We start from the raw sequence: 19,538 nt of genomic DNA, 5'->3' as shown, positions 1-19,538 counted from the left end.
GAATCATCAATATTTGATAAGTGATGTTCTCTAATTCATGGCCAAGAAACAGGGTACATCTTCTGGATCGAGTGATTGACGTTGCATGATGAGTTGAGATACCGCTTTTACAAAAGAAGCACCCTTGAACTCAATGTTCTGCTGTCAGCTGCACGCCATTTTCCTTTGAACGACGCCGTAAAAAGTTTGGTAACATGCTAATTGGCATGATGGGATATGCGGAATTAGCATATTAATTGACTGATAATGAGGGCTACAAAGGTAACAATGACTAACATGATTGGGGGAGTTTGTGCCACAGCATCTCAAGCATCCGCTTGATGCAGCTCCCAGGTCAAAAATCCAGAAAATAAGGCTATGCTAGTTGACGTACTATTCAGTGTCGTATGAATGCACTCGTATAATCTTCTAACGATTTTTAGCCATGATCTTAACTAAAAATATTGAAACAAGGTACATGTATAACACAAAACAAAATATTATCTCAGCTAAGAATCTTGTAAGAAGCCCATCGAGATGTCTGACCTGGGAGTTTTATTGTTTCGTATGCATGCAGATGACTGGCAAAATTCGCATATTTCTTGCTCGCTTGATGCCTTGCCCACAATTGAGGATATTGAGCATATTGAGCACTCGGACTTTTGACATTTCTGCACACTATACATGTATATGTCCTACATCTCATCATGTCACTTTTGCCTAGAAATACCGTAATCACTCTCTATTATCGATATATGATTACGCAACTAATAAATATTGCTACATCACAAACTTCATGCCAGAGGAAATGTCCCTCTCATCGTTGGTATCGGAAGTGACGCACCTTCGAACTCCTTCTTGCCTTGTGATCATCTCCCAGCAATACTGTGATCAATCATATTAAGATATGATTAAACTTCCAATAGATGATGATTGATAAAACGATATGAGAGATTGGAATGTCATCGCAAGATCAATTTCTTGTTCTAGTCGCGAGAGTTTTTCAACGATTTACCTGGGCAACGAGGGGCGTGGACTGAAACGATTCGTTGCTGGGTCGCCATGGTGACGCAAAAGAAGGTATGGCAATCGATTTGAGTGTTCGTTTCGTATTTATTATCTTAAAATAACGCGATTAAGGTTCTCAAGTTTCTCTTGGAACTTGATGGCGGTTTTGAAATCAAATATATAGTGGACTATATAGAAGGGGAAAAAAAGTCGAGTCATCCAAAGGTTAGCACTCTTAAGCGAAAGAAAGTATGGCAAGCAATTTGAGGGCGTTAGTTTCGCATTTTGGATCTTTGAAGTAATGACACAATTAAGGTTCTCGGCTTTTTGAAGTGACATGATGATGGCAGTCTTGGAATTGAATATGCGAAAAGTAGAAAAAAACTCATCAGAAGGTTAGAATGGTGCCGCCAAAAAGACAGCAAGGAAGAAGTAGCAATCGATTGCGACGTAAGTTTTTCGACACAGGTAACAACTCGATTAACTTTCTCATCTTTCTCAATGAACTCGAAATGTGTTTTTAATTACATTACCCACAAAGAAAAAACTGACGGACGAGTCAATAGAATAACCAACGAAGACCTAAGAGGAATTAGATTTAGCTCTCGGGTTTCGCATTTTACTTCATCTTGACTTGACTTGTAAACATCACCAGCCTTTTTCTCTGAACACATACATGGCTAAGCATTTGTGGTAATATCCGGTCATGTTTTTGATATCAAATTCCTAATTAGTCAATTATGAATTCACGAATAAGTTCAGGACTTCGTCTATGTACACATGCATACTGTGATTCGGATAAAGTAAGTACAGACTTCAGTAATGCGTTGAAATGGTATTATTCTGCGAAATGAAATATCTACGCATATCACCACGTAATATACGAGCAATCAAAATGAGAAAATTGTGCCAGTTCCTAATAGCGCCTTGTACAACAGTCTCAATGCGCTTAACAGTTTTTCCCCACCTAACCCAGAAAACCATTTGTAGGGACCAAGGTATTGACATACTGCGCGGCCAGTTTAGAACACCACGTGGCACTGCCGAGCACCGAACCGACGCTCTCCCTGCCACAAGTCTAAGGCTCAAATATTTTATTTTGATAAATATTTCAAGCTCGAGCAATGTAGCTGTCGCGTTATCTTGTGTAGTTTGTACAAGGATGTCATCCCGTCTTATTAGTGAATAGAATCGGCGAACACTCTTCTTGTTATTCTTAAGTCACGAAAAAAATCCACCCGCATTGATAAGCTTTGAGTTCTTTCTAACAGGTGCGCGTGGCATTTCTAATTAATATGCTTTGAAACTCATTAATTTCAAAAATAGCTTCATAGCGAGGCGCCGAACGTCTTTCGAAGGAGCAATTAGTATGGTCATTAGACATACGTTTAACCATCTATGAGTCCATGTGATTTTCCTGTATCCGAAAAATAGCTGAAACGAAACGTCGGATCATCCTTTCAATTTGCGCGTTTTTGCTCCTGTTTCAAAAGTAAAATTTTTTTCTTAAAGTATTTTTCAAATTAATTTTAACCAGAGCTTAGAAAGTAGAACAACACCAATTTTTTAGCACTCACAGTTCAGTTTTTGAGTACGAAAACAACCAACTGTTGACACGACTACAACAAAACTCCAGGCGTGACATAATAAATAAACAACAGCCGACATGACGTCATCAGCTGTTGATGTTGTCATTACAATGATCGAACAGCTAGGTCTCGATTAAGAATTTTTTCCAAAACCTACACGACCTGCAAGTAATGTTTGTGGCACGGGTGAGGACTGTTGGTCTTGAGACTGCGTGTATTGGAGTTATCGAGATATATGAGAGTGAAAGATTAAACGTGAAATAGAGCCTTACCTTATGTAGCCATAATAGAGTATCGTATTGTAAATAATCTCATGTATAGATACCCAGTTATCTGAAAGTAAAAATATACCAAGTGACGTTATTACAGTATGATATTCTTATTACTACTAATCCTGACATATAATAGGCTCCCGTCATATCGACCTTGGAAACGATTCGCCAATGCATGTGATATCGTTTATGGGGTGACATTGGCTTGAAGGGGATGAGGGGAGGGGCAGAACGCCAAAAAGGTCCCAAAACTGCATGCAAAAAACACGCTTTTGGGGGGCGTTTTCTCCCTGACGACCCTCACCACCGCTAAATATGGTCCTTTGGATGTTGAAAGAGTTATTTACACATTTTGCTATCAATAATTTTAAATTCATGATTTTTCTACCGACAGAGTCGGTATTTGTAAACGGCTATTTGAAACCTATACCATATATATATACAAATGTATATGCTAAGAGCGTTCCTTCGAACGTTCGATGATCTTCCCAAGCCACTGTTGTAGACAGACACAAATCATCAAGGATATGTTTTGCCATTCCAGAAATGAGACTCCCGCTAATATTACAGTTCTGTCATTATCATGTCAGTAGTTTTTGTTAGTAAATCGGAGTGCTTTGGAGGCACAAAGGAATGAAAGAGAAAAACACAACAAGCAGTCTTGCATGATTGAATAATGTCCCTCTACACAAAGGCTTTGACTAGACAAAGTTACTCGGACGTCATCTGCAGATTCTCGATTTTTTTATGTGAATGTTTTCCTTCTTCACATGCAGTTGGTAATTTTCTTAGCTATGCTTTGAGATGCATCACAATTAGTTTCGGGTCCAATTACTCCTCGACTTCAAGTTTTGCCTCTTTTGGACCATGATCAGTGGGTGCCCATCCTTACATTATCCAATCAACTGTGCTAAACAGTAATCACAGATGCGAGCTGAGATTACGGTAATGACCAGTAGTGATCGTATTTCCCCTTGGGATAGACCACAGACAGTGAAGATTGTCTCAATTTGAGACACGTTGTATTCACTTCCTGTTCCCTTATTTATATATGAATAGTGAGTATGGTTGTGCCTTTTGACTACACCGCTGAACGAGAAGAGTTTTTAGTTCCAAAGCAGGTCGGAGGAGGAGAGTTTTGACAAATACAAATGTATGTACTGTGAATCATATGACGTGTGTACGGATGATGGATATTTTGGATACCGGTTCATACACCCCGTTGCATTTCTAATAGACTATTTATTTTAATAATAGTGAATTACATTAATGTCGACGGATCACAGAAAAGGGTGGGTGTCGTGACCCGTGGCTACCATGTTACCTCGGGGCGACGTTTACGAGATGCTGACAGACCGAGCTGCAATTTCTGTACTAGGTTTCTCGTGACACGCTCTAACGAATTTTGGCACGACTTATTAAGGTGTTACATTTAGGCCTATATATTACTGTCTTGGTGAGCTTGTGTGCAACTTGCTTTAAATTGGTTGAACATTAGTAGTATTACGATGACCCTGGGCTAAAATTGACCTATTTAGCATCGACCAAGTTGCCTGCGACCTTGAGTTCCAAGGTCCTTGACCTTGAAATGAAGGCATGATATGAGAATGACCTTGACACAGCAAGATCGGTATTTTGCCCGATCTTGTCGTTGAAGGTTATTTTCAAATCATAACAACAACAAGAACAACAACAACAACAACAACAACAATGAGAACATGCTAAACGAAATTTAAAATGCAAAGTGAAAATGTCAAGGGAAAGTAATCCAATGGTATCTATAAAAGTTCTGGCACATGCACTAGTAGAGTCATAAAAAGTTTGACACAGTGTATATTCCTAGTGAAGAGGTGGATATTTGAAAAGTCTATTTATTCATGATGCAACAATGTCCTCTTCTTTGGTATCCAATTCATGGCCATCATTGCTGTCATCATCACCATCATCATCAGCATTGCCCTCAGTGTTCTGCGTGCTTTGAACCATCCTCACACTCAAAGCAAAGGCTTTTTGCAAAACATTCCCACACTTCAATATCAAGGTCATTGGTACACAACAGCACGTGTCATTACGACACTAATTATGTCACAGCACATGCTCACATGCGGTTTGGGAAGAAAATATACTTCACTCTACAAGGACACGGTCATTCCCTTAAAACATCACTCTTACGCGCAAAAACTTTTTTTTTCAAACTATTCCCTCACAAGGACATGGGAGCTCAAGGGCACATGTAATTAGGTCACTAGTTTGGGCATTAATTAGGTCACTTTTCAAGGACAAGCTCCACAACATTGTTCTCACTCTCCTAGTCAACCGTTTTTTTCAAATCATTCCCTCATTTCAAGGTCAAACTCTTTGAAACTCAAGGACATCCTTAATTAGCTAATTAGGTCACTCATTAAAGTGCTAAATAGCACAATTTTAGCCCAGGGTCATCGTAATATCCTTAATTGGCTAATCAGGTCACTCATTCGAGTGCTAAAAGGTCAATTTTAGTCCAGGGTCATCGTTATACTACTAACATTGCATTGCATATAAGAACGAAACACGCATACATGCGCCAGCGGTGACCATCTCCATCGTTTTAGATTGTCAGACCTACTATATGGCCAGCCAGCGAATACGATACTGCATTGTCTGGGGAAGGATTAGACGTTGTGATTTCGTTCAAGAAGACCAGTTGATTCCTGGAGGCATTTGCAGTAGACGAGTATAGGTTATTCGTAGAGTACGTAGCCATCAGGATTATGGTTGTCTACCAGCTTTCGATTACAAAGTTGTCCTCTTGTGGTCATTGTTGCTACGTCAATCGGAAAAGGAAAAGCCATTTTTCTTAGGCAATATTCTTCCGCTTGCATACGTGTGCGGCAAACATTGCATTTTATAGCATTCACTGTCGAATGGCCGTTTATGTTAGTCTTTTGCTGCTTTATGCTAAACATCTTGGGTCATCCGATTTTCCGTTCATGAACAATATTGAAAAGAAGATTTATCTTCTCTGCTTTGGATTTTGTACAACTATAAGTAAATGACGAGTCAGTGCAAAACACAGCATATACATATACATATTTTTTAGGCCTCCTTTCCACCGTGTAAACGTGATCAAGGCGCCCATCCCTCAAAATATCAGTGTCAGCATGTCAGTCTATTGACAATATCACATATCTAACTGGTCGATAAAGTCCACACGAACAGCCATTTCGATTCTCTTAAAAGGCTGACCTTATCCTTAAACCTGCTGAGACTGTCAAGCAAACGCGAAGAAGAAAACGACGGAAACCAATCGGAGCATTGTAAGACTACTCAAGATGCGTGGTTTCCCCAAGCGTGCGGCGCAGACGTATAGTTTAGAGGACTTTGATTACAACACGGTCAGTGTGCTTGGTTGAAATTACAATGCAGCTATCCGGATTCGTCTGAGTCAGGCGATATCGAACCGATACTCGCCAGCAATAAATGTCACTATATTTTTGCAAATGGTTCATGCAGCTTAGCAGAATCGCTTTCAGGCTATCATATGCAGTGGTTGGCTCAAAAATTAGTGGTGGATATTTTTATAGAAAACGTTTTGTTTCGGCTTCATTGTGTGATTTTGACTGATCTACTTGAACTATGTGCTGGCGATAAGACTTTGGAGTATCCAATAACCCGCTTGCTGAGAATCATGAAGGTCGTCAAACCTGAAGAGCTGGAGTGTCACTTAGAGTGTCAATATGCACTCAAAGTCACAAATGACACTTAATTATGTTCTAAGTTTAAACCCTTTTGGTTTACTATATCCAGTGCATAGCGAAAAATAGGACATTTTCAATGTTTTCTTTAACATTGGGTTGCTGCTACTTTCCTGTATAGGAAGGACCAGTCTTGTTGAAGTGCTTTGGATTCATCCCTCAAAGCAACGTTGTAAACAGGGAAAGAAACGACCAGGCATTTGGACACCGATCAAATGTCGCTTAGACAGAGTAAGAGCAAACACTCTCGATAATCATCATTCCAATTCTATCAATTAGGTAATGGTTATGGCTCGTTTGTCGTGTGAAGTCGACCACTCGATATAGAGGTCCGCTCTAGGTCATGGGTTTTCTATTCCTGGGAAAAAACTGATATTGGCTCGCGTCTGGTTCTTGATAGGATGGGTTCTCCGATCGCAAAAGACACATGTAGCATTCGTAGAAATATTAAAAGGGTGAGTTCAAGCAGGATCCAGGCTGGAGTCAAGCATTCAATAACATACTATTTTATTCATAGTGCTTGTTCTATTCTTTTGCCTGCATCAAGGCAGGACCCCTTTTACTATATATTTAACTGTTCAGCAGTATTTACCCATCACCACCTTTTACACACGATCCTGTTGCTACTTTATGCCCCGATAAGCAGAATCTATCCACATTTCGACATTTACGCTGTAATTGTTGGTAAACATAAAAAAACAAAAACAAATGTAATTAGATAGCGCCACATGATGCATCGAGTGGCATCATATAACGCCCACTCCATCAATTTAACTAACAGTATATCAATCAATCAACACCAACACACTGCATCGATTGACAGGTTGACAATAATGGCGGGAGATATCTCTCCTCGATTGCACCAATGCCCGGCAAGATGGGCAATGTGCGAAGAAGTACGTGTACGTAACTGATGTTTATATGCCCAATTCATTATATACTGGCGGTATAATACGACACTATTTTCTGTTTTGTACATTTCTTTAAACGATTCTGGTTAGATTCTTAGTAAAAATCCTAACATCGAATCCTACACAGCTCTTGTTAAGATTGAACATTGTAAGCTGACATGTACGAAAAAGAGGGAAATCCTTAAGAATGTAATCAGAATGTAGTAGAACCGTTGACATTTGCATTGTCTTTTCAAATGAAAGTGTTACGCGGGCAGTTTTAATGCCCAGAATGATTGATTGGTCAGGGTTGGCGGACGCAGCAATGATTTGCTGTCAAAGTACAGAAGAATATTCGATGCGGAAAGCAATGGTATAGATACAATCTAAAATCTATCTTCGCACAAATTTATACGATATGCATGTCCAGTCATGAATATACTCACTCATCTGAGGGATTTTTTTTCGTTAACATTATCGCCGTGTTAACACAATTTATTTTACTCAGTTACACCAATCACCAGCATCATTTATCCCTCCCCCGGGAGCCATCAGAAAAACCAATCGCCAGCTCATTTCCGGCTTTATAAAGCTGACCAAAGGGCATCACGGTATTTAATTTATTGTTACGACAAGTGCTTCTAACCGCAAAGGTCGTAAATCTCGCGTAAACGAGATCCGAGAACGTGATTTAATTTTCGAGGTCCGTATTGGTTGCGTTGACGGGTTGGTGCCTTGGTGCAAGGGCAACGCTGATTGTCAGAAGCTATTTCAGTGGCTAGACGGGTCGCACGTGAACTGACCGCAAAGCTTTAAGATCCCGTGTTTTGAGGTGATCTGGTAGCTTTAGTCCAAACAAGCAAGTCAATTATGAATAAACATTCCGTGATGTTATTTCAAATAAACAGTCTTTTATGTTTCAGTTTCTCGATCCGCTCAAAAAAGAACTGAATATTGAAAACAATAGACATGTCATTTTTCTGTTGCAACATCAGTGCATGAATAAGCATATTATTTGCGACGAAATTAAAACACTGTACACCACTTATCACTACTTAAAATCGCTGTATTTAAGCAACGAAATATAGATAACATGACTTAATAGTTTAAGTTGGTCAGATGTCGTCCATACATCCTCTCTGGCGTTTTCCTTTAAAAAAGTGGTATTATTCGGGGACAGCTGTGGAAACTAAAAATAAGTGAATTTGTCACTGGTCGCGTCTAAATGCGATGGTTGATATCTTACAAGAATCGTGTAAAAACTGTCCAATGCACTTTTATTCGAAACTGAATTACACCTTAACTAAGAAGCGTATAATAATCGTATCTGGATATCTAACCTGGATAGTAGACTACACTACTTCAGATTACTGCAGTACACTTACACTATAAATGGAGCCACACGGATCTGTACTTTTAGCTCAACATGGCGATCCAAGGCATGTACTGTACATTATATTTACAGAAAATACTAAAAGATCAGAACGGATCGTACTGATTAATTATTAGCTGAAGCATGTAATGCATTTGGCCGTCCGGTTGTTTGGAGATCAGTCTTACGTTTACATAGGAAATCACACCAGCACAGACAAATTGACTTGGTACACATTTGCGGTGATTGCTTCCGACGACTGTCTAGACATTTGGAAGCTCTTGACAGAAAGTCAGCTGATGATTTAGGAGATATTCACCATTCCGACAGCTTGTAAGGGACACTGTGGTCGTAAAAACGAATTGGACCCTCCGTCTTATTATTCCTTTGAGGTTGAACAAACCAATGAATATGATCTTTAGTTGAAGGGCCAACTTGGGCACTAAATAGGTTGGTTTTCCATTAAAAAAACGACTTCCAGAAGGACCACAACTTCTCCAAACAGAATTATTGAAAAATCATTGTACTGCAATGAAAATGCACTGGAACTGGGTGTAACCTTAGGGCTGCCTGAAAAAAACTTATTTGTCAGAAAAATAAATTTGTAGGCGAACTGTCTAGTTTCCAAAAGCATCGCAGCGAAGTGTTGTTCCTTTTTTCTTTTGTGACTGGACGATCACACAACTGATTTTCTTATCTGAGGATGATAAGGCGTTTTAGAGCTGTGCGAATGGTTTTATCTTCAAGGGGCTGTAAACGCAATGTTACCTCTCCCAGGCAATTGCACATGGGAGTCTTGAAAATGAACTACATGTATATAACTGAGCCACTTATTATTCCATTATAGTGATGGAGGATAATTAAGGGTACTTTATTTTATATTCGATAAAAAAGCTAATCGTAAGATGATGGCTTGTTCAGTAACTATTTACCATCTGGATCAATGTTCATTAACTACTTTATTTGAATAATGCATGATCAAATAAACATTGTATTGTAGTTACGCCGCAGGGGAATTTGTTCTTTATTTTTTTCAGATGTTGCTTAAAGAATTGACACCGAACTTGGGTGATTTGCCCGACTGAATTGGATAATGCCAATTTAAAGTAGACGCCCCCATACACAGATACTTATCTTAATTGCGACATCCAAGATCTGGGATATACTAATTGAGCCATTTACCCGAACAAAAACCAAAACGGCAGAATTTTCTACGCAGTATAGCAGGTGAGCATTGGTGTTTATTACTAAAATGTTACAGTCAAGTCGTAAAATCTAAGTTGGCTGGATTTCTTTTCATGTACATGTACTATCTTCAATATAAAAATTGAATAACATGTTCTCACAGGCATGCATTTTTTAAATATTTTGTAATTTACGACGCAAATTCCATCAAAATACGTTTACTTGATTGCAAAATTGTCAATAAATCTGCACTGACTGTATCATCTGATCATTAAACAGTCTAGAGCAATTTGAAACTACGGAGTTCTCGCTTTTTATGTCAAAGTAATGTTTGACATTAACCCGGGGAAGCCAGGATGAATTATTTGCGGGGAAACGGCGCAGCGTATAGCGGAATTCTACACATAACTCGAACTAACTTCCTGCGATTAAATCAGCGAGGTCGATTGCCTCTAATTACGGGATGAAAAATGTCAATCTTAAGATGCTTTTGAGAACAAATTTAATATCGATCTATCTCCGCTAAATTCAAAGGACGCATTTTATGAGTTGATGGATATAACCCAGCGAAATCTAAGGATGAGCGCATCGGATCGACAGTTGTTTATTACAACTGCATGGTTGTCGTAAAACATAAACTTTCCGATTAAAGACTACAAAAGGCCGCAAAGAATAATTTGCCGGCAGATATGGTTTTTCTACATGTATGGCACTTTTAGAATTAATGTATCTCATGTTTACTAAGCGTATTCTTTTTTGAGTTCAAAGCAATATTTCCCACAGCTTACAAATAAGTTGTTAATACATTGTATTTTGACATTTGTTTCACTAAATTAACTTGTGTAAATTATTATCTGGGCGACTATCTTCACGCAGCGTATATCGTCATTGGACTTGATATTTCTCGCTGTGTTAGCAGCAGACAAAGACGTTACGAAATCTGCATGCAGATTACAAATACTTTCAGATTAGAAAGTGCATAAAATTGAAAGTGCACATGTGCATGAAAATTTAATGTTAATGCACATGTGCACGGAACTCAATAAGATCGTTTTGGTTAGCCAGCCTCCCATTTTGGCTAGAACTTGACATCCTAGTATATAGCAATAAGAAAATTTTGAAAACAACATAAATGCCTATTTCGAGGGCGGAAATCAGTTCTTTGTTTTCCAGAGAAGAGACTCCCACCCTTGAAATTGGCATTCCCTTCGTTTTATAGGAGTTTCCATTGCTTTAGGGTATCAAGTTCTAGCCAAAATGGTGATGTCTATTGTCAACGTTTGACTGAGAATGCAATATGGATCTTACACCTTCGCTAACGCAGCAGTTAAATATAGCCTAATACGTAGAACGTAGAACCACTAAGTAATATCCCGCTCGTTTGCTATGGAAGACACCAGACATCTATAACAGCATCACTACAATAATAATCAGTCAAACTCCTCCAACTCCGCGACATCAATCGATCGTTTAAAATAACTAGAACCTGTCACAGATATGCTTCCAATCGATCTGTGCTGGCTGAGATAAGCGCTAACAAATCGCTGCTACCATTTAACATATTCGATTACATATTGCTAACTAACCCAGGGGAGACTTAATTGATTCACGAAGTGTTTGCAAACATCGCAAATGTCACAGTAATGGGATTATAGTATTTGATATTGACTGTATCTAGCATATTTAAGGATAAGTAAAGGGCTTATTGATAGCAAGGACGGGCAATAATGATCACTCTTGACGTCATTTTCGCCTCAACTGAAATGAAAACACACCATTTTATATATCATATTCTATAAATGCTAAAATGTTGCTATAATCGTGAAGTAAATGCTAGTCTTAGACAATGGGTGATATGAATAAAGACTAGCAAATACTTTTTTCTAAAACTCCATGTACATTTACACTAGGCCTTTCTGTACAAAATAGAAGTAAAAGCATTTACTAGTGTTTATTCATATCACCCATTGTCTGTATATGTAATGTTGTGTATTGATTGACTCGGCTTGAATATCGATCAGTATTAATGAGCCCTAGAGTGCGGCGACGGCGACGCCGACGACATACGTAGAAACAGCGATATGTTTGATGAAACAAATTCCCTCTCCAATACAATATTCAGATCGCTTCCTTGTACAGTAGAGCATAATGCCTCAATGAATTGATAGTGCTTCTTCTGCCTTAGCGTTTGCTCTACACTTGGCGGTGATTTTCTCCAGGGAGTAACCCCCCTCCAAGGCGGGATGAGCGTTTTAGCGTGCCACCACGGTTAGGCGCCAATTGTGTATATTGGCCTTGTGACTCCGACTTCGGCCAAGCCTAGTGACTCCAATTAATCGTGCAATACAGCCAATATTTAGATTGCTTCCTGAAACAGTACAGAATAACGCTTCACTTAAATTGATAGTGCTAGCGTGATTTTTGGCGAAACCTTTAAACGCAATCAGGCAGTATACACAATCATCATTCAGCAGAGTGAAATCTCTGCGGACTTCATCAAATAGAACAAATTCATTTTACATTCATAACTGAACTAAACATGCAATGAACTTGTCTTTCGAGTGCAAATCCCGAACGTAATCAATTTGGATTGGATGTGCACGTAATCACATGAGACAGACTTGAATGCAATATGATTTATTCTTAAATAGAATAGAAAATCAGGAAGTTTCTTATATTCCACCGCCAGCTCTAATTACTAAGCATTTCCAATCTGTTTATTAATTTTGACGATTTTTCCTGAATTTCTTTATTTTATGCCATGCATGTTTTGATATTGCTTAACGTGAATGCATACTGTAACTCGGTGCATTTTAAGTCTCAAAACTTCAGGAAATAAAATTCTCCCAATATTTCCGACACTACCAACTTTGATTCCAAGTATTTCCGGATATCACTCCGCTCCAAACAAGCATATCCTGCAAATTGCTCACTTCACCCAAACGTTGCCTGGAGTATCGCAAATTACCCTCAAGTGTCAGTGGTCCATTAGCAATGACGTTTGGTGATAGGTAGGAATGACATTGTCACTCTATAAAGTAGCTGGCACAGATTATCTGATCAAGCGGACGCTGACAGGGTAGTAAATGCCAGGAGTAGAGGCGATCTGGCCAGGTGCTTATTTTGGCTATAATGATAGAATGTACAGTACGTAGATGTGCTGAATTGCTAATACAGGTATGCTGTAGCTACTGTAAATGGGTCTAGTAGAATGGCCGTGCTGTCTGATCGTCAGATTTCTTCAGTGTAGACGCATATTTTGGCGAGTCGTTATTCTTATAATTTAGCTAAAATCTGGAGTTTCTGCTTTGGCATAATTTTGGTAAGTAAATAGTCTTTACCGATATATCATCAAATGCTTGCATGCTTCTCTAAGACGTAACATGGCTGAGAGACCAGCTCTTTGCCTAACTCGAGCAATATGCTCTTGATCTAGCAAAATCATACGGCCCAAAAGGCGTCGGAACCCTCAAGCAACGCCAGGAACTGCCTCAGTCGAAAACTAAACTGTATTATGCCGCATCCGAGACACCTCGATCAGGACACGACCAATATAACACGAATCATTTCCCCACGCGGACCAACTCCGATGGCCCGAGGAACGAGGGACATCTGTTAACTCAACAACGCGATGCAACTCGGCCAGCCAAGGCGAGCACGATCGATGGCCGACTCGAGACCTTATTGCCAACAAGATAATATCACTTGCTCTTTAGTGTTTGTGGCCACTTAGGGACTCATTCAGCAAGCTATCGTGACATACGCCGTCTCAGGCAGCGGTAAGAAATAGCATTCTTGGATAATTTAAGATGTCCGCGTCCGATTTCTTCCCAATGTTTATTGCCTGCGCCAAGCCCACTGAGACCAAGGGCGAAAACTTTTGAACATTCTACCGTCAAGGGGATATAACTCGTTATAAAATTGATGGATGCGACTTTCTGTTCGTGATTTATTGTTGGATTTTCTGCTTATTGAATTTCCTTCTCAATTTTTTTATTGCGGTCCAACGCACAAACCTGCATGAATGATTTCCAATATTTCTTCCTCTTTTAAAATGCATAATTTGTTTTCTTGCGATGCTTTTCTAAATGCAGTGGGACCTCTCTTAGTGGATACCTCTCTATAAACGACACCATCTCAATCAAGGACACCCCATGGTCCCAAATGGATTGTTTCCATTGAATTTGACCGCTGTAATGAGGACACGTCTCAATTAAGGACAGCGATTGTGAGTCTCAAGGGTGAGGATTTAATGTAGATAATCGTACTATGAATGCATTAAGGTAACATTTATCCCTCCGAAGGGACATGAAAAAAATCCTTATTACCAAGTCAGATCTCCAGGCTTCCCCTGATACCACTTTTATCTGCATTATGCATGTATATCTAAGTAATACACCCAAGGTGGCAAGCCAGTCCACAGGAGATAAACTATTAATACCGTATACACGCGAATTACTCGTAAACCAACTCACTTCAGAAATATATGTTGACACACCTACTGCATCCTCCTTTCGCATGATCGAAGCTTTTACTGATGGCGTCGTGTGTGTGAGATTTAGTGAATCGAATGTTCGAGTAAAAAAAAAGTAAAAACAAGATGTTTGACGATGCTAAGTTAAATGCTTTGCCTAAAAAGGACAAAAACGAAAAAAAGGGAATAGCACTGACTCTTTCTAAGCTGATAAAACGATCATTGTTCTGTGAAGACACTAACTTCCGGTTTAAAGCTAATCATTAACCTATGCCTGTCCTTCCATGGTATCGCCAGTAATAGTTATCTGAGACTTATATCAAACAACGTGTTCATTTTTTATGGATATACCCTGTACTTCGTCAATGATGAGGACGATAGATTTTGATATTTTCCAGCTTATTGAACGAATCAAGGTAATCCAATTTGTTGCTACGTCGAGTGCAAAACTAAACCGAAGATGAAATTCATTTCACTTCGTTGGTTGAAATTGGAAATCTCGATTTGTTATTCGGTGTTTGATTTGCAAGTTATATTTAATCGCAGATCGTTTTTGTGATTTGTCTTACATACACCATATATATTGGCTACAGAATAACCACCGTCCAGCACAGCCATCAGTCTCCTTACGTTGGGTTGCGGGATCGAACGTCGAGAACATCAGGGTCAAGGACAATTTGCTAATGTGAATGTGAATAGGTGGCTGTTCGTCTTATCGTCTTTTTTGCACTTCTGTACATTTTCTTGGGGCAGATTCGAAGTAAGAATGAGATTACCTTATTCATACTTCTCGTCACACGCCAAGACATTACGCCAATTTGCAGAGTCAGAAACCGTCCTGGTGCAATGCTCTTCCCAGAAAAAAATCAAATGCAGTCATCAGTTATCATCTACACGAGATGTCAATATGTAATCGGAAGAAACTAATACGCCACGCAATTTATTTGAAAAAAATCTCAGGGGATTTCATGATGGAACCTACGAAACATGACCAAGCAAATAGCATTACGTGAAACCAATAAGATAAGTATATCTTGGTGGTGATTAACTTTTTTTCAGAATATTTTTTCCCCTCTTACCTTTGTCGTTATTGCATTAACACTGCTAATACCGAGAATTGGCCAAGTTCGCCCCCGGAAACGTGCCGGGTGATACCCCAGTATTAGGGAGATTGTCGGATAGATTTTTTTTTTGGTGAATGTGGGTTTTTTTGGGGGGGGGGGGGCATCATTAGGTCAAGTCAGAATATTCCTTATGGTGCAGCCAGGTTTAGAGAAAAAAAACACGAAAGTTTGAAGGACTTTGATTTTCGAAAAATTGTGATAACAGAACCATAATGCTGAACCAAGCATGAACCTATTTGAGCAAAGTTATATCCATGAATACAAGTTGTTGAATAAACCAGGGGCGGTATTTTAATACCGCCCCTGGTTTATTCAGTTAAAACTGCATAGCGCCTAGCACGTTGTTTTTAAAGACCAAAGGATCCATCCGTGTTTGATATGGAAACATCCCATGTGTATAACGAGTTTATAATCCAGCCATTGAAAGAAACACAGAAAGGTTCATTGGTATCGTTTACAAAGCTTTCCGCTTTACTATAGTCATGATAGTATCCCGTGAGGCTCGACAGCTTAATAACGAGGAGTGGTAGAATCTTGATAATACACATTTGACGCAAACAACTTTCTGCACAATTTCATGTATGTGTAATGTACACAGTTGGACTCTACATATTCTATAAGTCACTTATAATATGTATTACATGAACCGTAGCCACTTAGAAACAAATTGATCTAGATTGCTATGACTTTATAATGTGATTACTGTCGGTACTACAACTCGTATGCTGCCTAGGTAATTAGCAATACATCAGAATGAGTGCAAGCATATCACCGCGCGGCAGCAAACATTATGACCATTTCAGCGAACCCTGAGGTCCCTCTGATGGCCACATTGCTTTTTTAGATATATCATGAATTTACAGCATGTACATGCACTGCTAATCAACCCTTTCATCAAGTGAATCTCAATAACACAGAACTCTCAGGAATCTACACGATTTTATTGCTTTCCAGCTCGACAAGGGTAACTATAAACTTATCTAAGTACCGGGATAACCTTAAAAATAGCACATTCAGTGCCTCACATGTCGTACATCTCCAAGATTGTCAAAAGACGAAAACAATTTTGACGAAAACATTTTTTTTCAAATCCTTAAGTATTCAAAGTGGTTGCCAAGTAACTAGTTACGAAGACGAACGGCTAAGTCTTTAAAACATTGTATTGAAAGAAAATTTCCAATCTTTTGAAAACCGCTTGACAGTTATGACAATTCTGAGGTTTAAATCATCTGACAGTTTTATTTATCAGTGATTAAGACATTTTCCACCGTCTAACCCAATAGTTTGTGGTGATCGTGAGTGTAAATTGATAGGTCTTCGAAATCTGGAATTCTTAGACGCATTCAATTCGCTGACGTTGAGCAAATAGTTTTTCTTTCAATATGTCACGACATAAATAATATTTTTTTGGTCGATTTTCTTTTTGCATAGGTAACTTCGCAGCGTGGGTTATATAATCCAATCAATGAATGCATTTCAGGGATACGTTCGGGACAGACGCTCATTAGTAAGATTTCACATTTTTTTGTAAATCATTTTGTAGTAGTAAATTCAATGTCTATAGTTAGTCAATGCATATTCAACGATAACTTATTAAAAAGCGACATTTTCATTTAATAAAATTAAGATGCAATCCCAGCGCCCGGTTGTTTCAAAGCAGCACATTCACGTTATCTCACGTCTACGTTTTTAAAAAACAACCACCAAAAGCCACCACAAGGTCAAAAATACCCATAAGCTTCTTGTACGATTCTGTGTTAGTTGATATCAGAACACTTCCGATAATGATTTTCGTCATTTGATGCAATATTTTGCTTGGACGAACACGAAGAAGTTCAAACGTATAATCGAAATTCAGTTCACCTTCGGCAACACCCGCGCCAACACCATGATCGAGCGGCCCCCACCGGATCGACAAATAGATGGTCGATATTCGATCAGTGGTGCGTTCTACTAAGTATACACCACTGAAAGCAAGACAACAAGCGGCAGTGCTGCTGATCGAGGTTAACTCGCAAAAGCCCGTCAGTGTCTTTGATAAACGTCATACGTGGTACATATTCTAGGGCGATGGTTTGCAACGCCATGTCCCTATTTCCTCAATACACGGACTTGAATGGTCAGTTCCTCATTCACAAATTCTCGCAGTTTTCTACCGTGTTGGGCGTCAAAACTTGCATGCGATATGGATTGGGGAAGCACAGCTTATCCAGGAACTCAAACTTGTCAGAAGACTACTGTTAAAAGGGCTGAAATTCATTTTGAAACGGAACTCTTTGTAGTCCGCGGTAAGGGTATATCTCAAATGTGCCCATATGTGTCGAGTGCGCAGGTGTACATTGAATACGCGTCCTTTGGGACTACAATAATGTTTGTAACATGATCAGGACAGACACCAGTGAGGCAAATATCTATAATGAATATATTCGTGTTCACCTGAGTCAACAGGGTCATCGGCTCATAGAAAACATCGTGTGCTAGTACACCACTCGCAGATCAAAGTGTCTCTGGGGACGAAACAAAGTCTATATTATTTCAGCAATTGAACCCTTCTCGACCATATCCACTCTCCCCCCAGAGAAAGTAACCGTTACTTTTTATGGACTTGCGGTACCCTCTGAGACTCTGAAACGTTTTCAGTAACTGTCTGGTATATTACCTTCAATGATATACAATGTAGTCACACGAACCTTAATCCGCTCTCTGTTATAGTCAAATGAAACATACTGTGTATTCTCATAGTCCTTCTCGGGTTTTGTAATCAAGTGCTGCAGAAACTGGGCTTTCTCTTTTCTCTGTTATTTTGTTGATTATCTGGCCTAGTCGGTCCATTATCAAACTAGTTTATCTTCAGTTGTCGTAGCCTTTCTTGGCATATGGAGCATGAATAGAACAACATGTCAATCTGTCTTTCAGCGTTTCCAGACAATGAGGGGAAACACTCTGAAACAAAAACGCTCAAAAACTTTCACCGGATTCAGAGGAAGCATTCGTGAATACTAATGAAGAATACCATTCTCATGTTCTTGGTGATACATTACAGCACGGGACAAATACCGCTGCGCCGACTGCGAAGGGTGTCCCACAGAGCTTGCCATGCTAACCTACTGGGCAACAATACAATGTAAACGAACCTAAAGAAATGAATTCATCACTTGTTTTTTTTATACGGTATGGAATTATATCACAACTCAACGGGGACGCAATGCCTCCCTCAAATGTGAATGTCTGTAACTGAGAAATTCCCAGCGCGAATCTATCTGATAAACATTCCGTCACTGCACGCTAAATAACGAGTCTAATGATTTAAGTATTCGTCTTGCAATCGGAACAACCAGGCAACGGCACGCAAGTGCCTTTCTTTGAATTGTTTTACATGGTAATCAAAACACTCAGGAAACGGCGTATGAATTGGTAGCCATTTGCTTGGTCGCACTCGGAAACTTGGCTGAGTGCTCTAATATCGCGGTGAGATGTTTGGCACAATCTGAATAGTACTGCAAACGGTTAAGACGGGTATATCGGTGCTCACGGAAACGAATGAAAAGAAATGGCGATGAAACATGGTAAAGAATTACGACGGCTCTCCATAAACTTATTTGATTCAGCTCTCACTCGACATTTTTTATATCGATAATCCCACCCCCCGCATGTTATCCCTATGTTTAAATACACTCGGCAGAGGAGCACATTATGATACAACACTTCCTTTGAGGGAGCGCAACATCGTCCACTACAATATTCAGAGGAGTTGACGTAACCACTAGCGTCATCCACGCGCATGTTATTCAAAATTGCACGTAATTGACAGATACAACTGACATGAGACGAAGTACAACCCAAGGGTATATTTAGTAGTTAGTGTCACGGAGAAACTAATCGAATTGTCTTGAGTTTAACCTGATTTGAAA

At 39.3% G+C, this 19,538-nt stretch overlaps 1 protein-coding gene across 1 annotated transcript in view; it reads right to left on the bottom strand.

Annotated features, from left to right (window-relative positions):
- LOC135502396 (dopamine D2-like receptor) overlaps window positions 1-19,538 on the bottom strand; it is a 207,885-nt gene that overhangs the window by 110,921 nt on the left and 77,426 nt on the right. Inside the window, exon 5 of the mRNA XM_064795200.1 lies at window positions 2,849-2,909. The gene's annotated coding sequence lies outside the window, so the exon portion shown is untranslated. The remainder of the gene's footprint in view (window positions 1-2,848; window positions 2,910-19,538) is intronic.

The sequence above is a fragment of the Lineus longissimus genome, chromosome 18 (assembly GCF_910592395.1).
Source record: "Lineus longissimus chromosome 18, tnLinLong1.2, whole genome shotgun sequence".
NCBI classification, from domain to species: Eukaryota; Metazoa; Nemertea; class Pilidiophora; order Heteronemertea; family Lineidae; genus Lineus; species Lineus longissimus.
The sequence above is the reverse complement of the archived record's forward strand: the minus strand, read 5'-3'. Positions and strand labels throughout refer to the sequence as shown.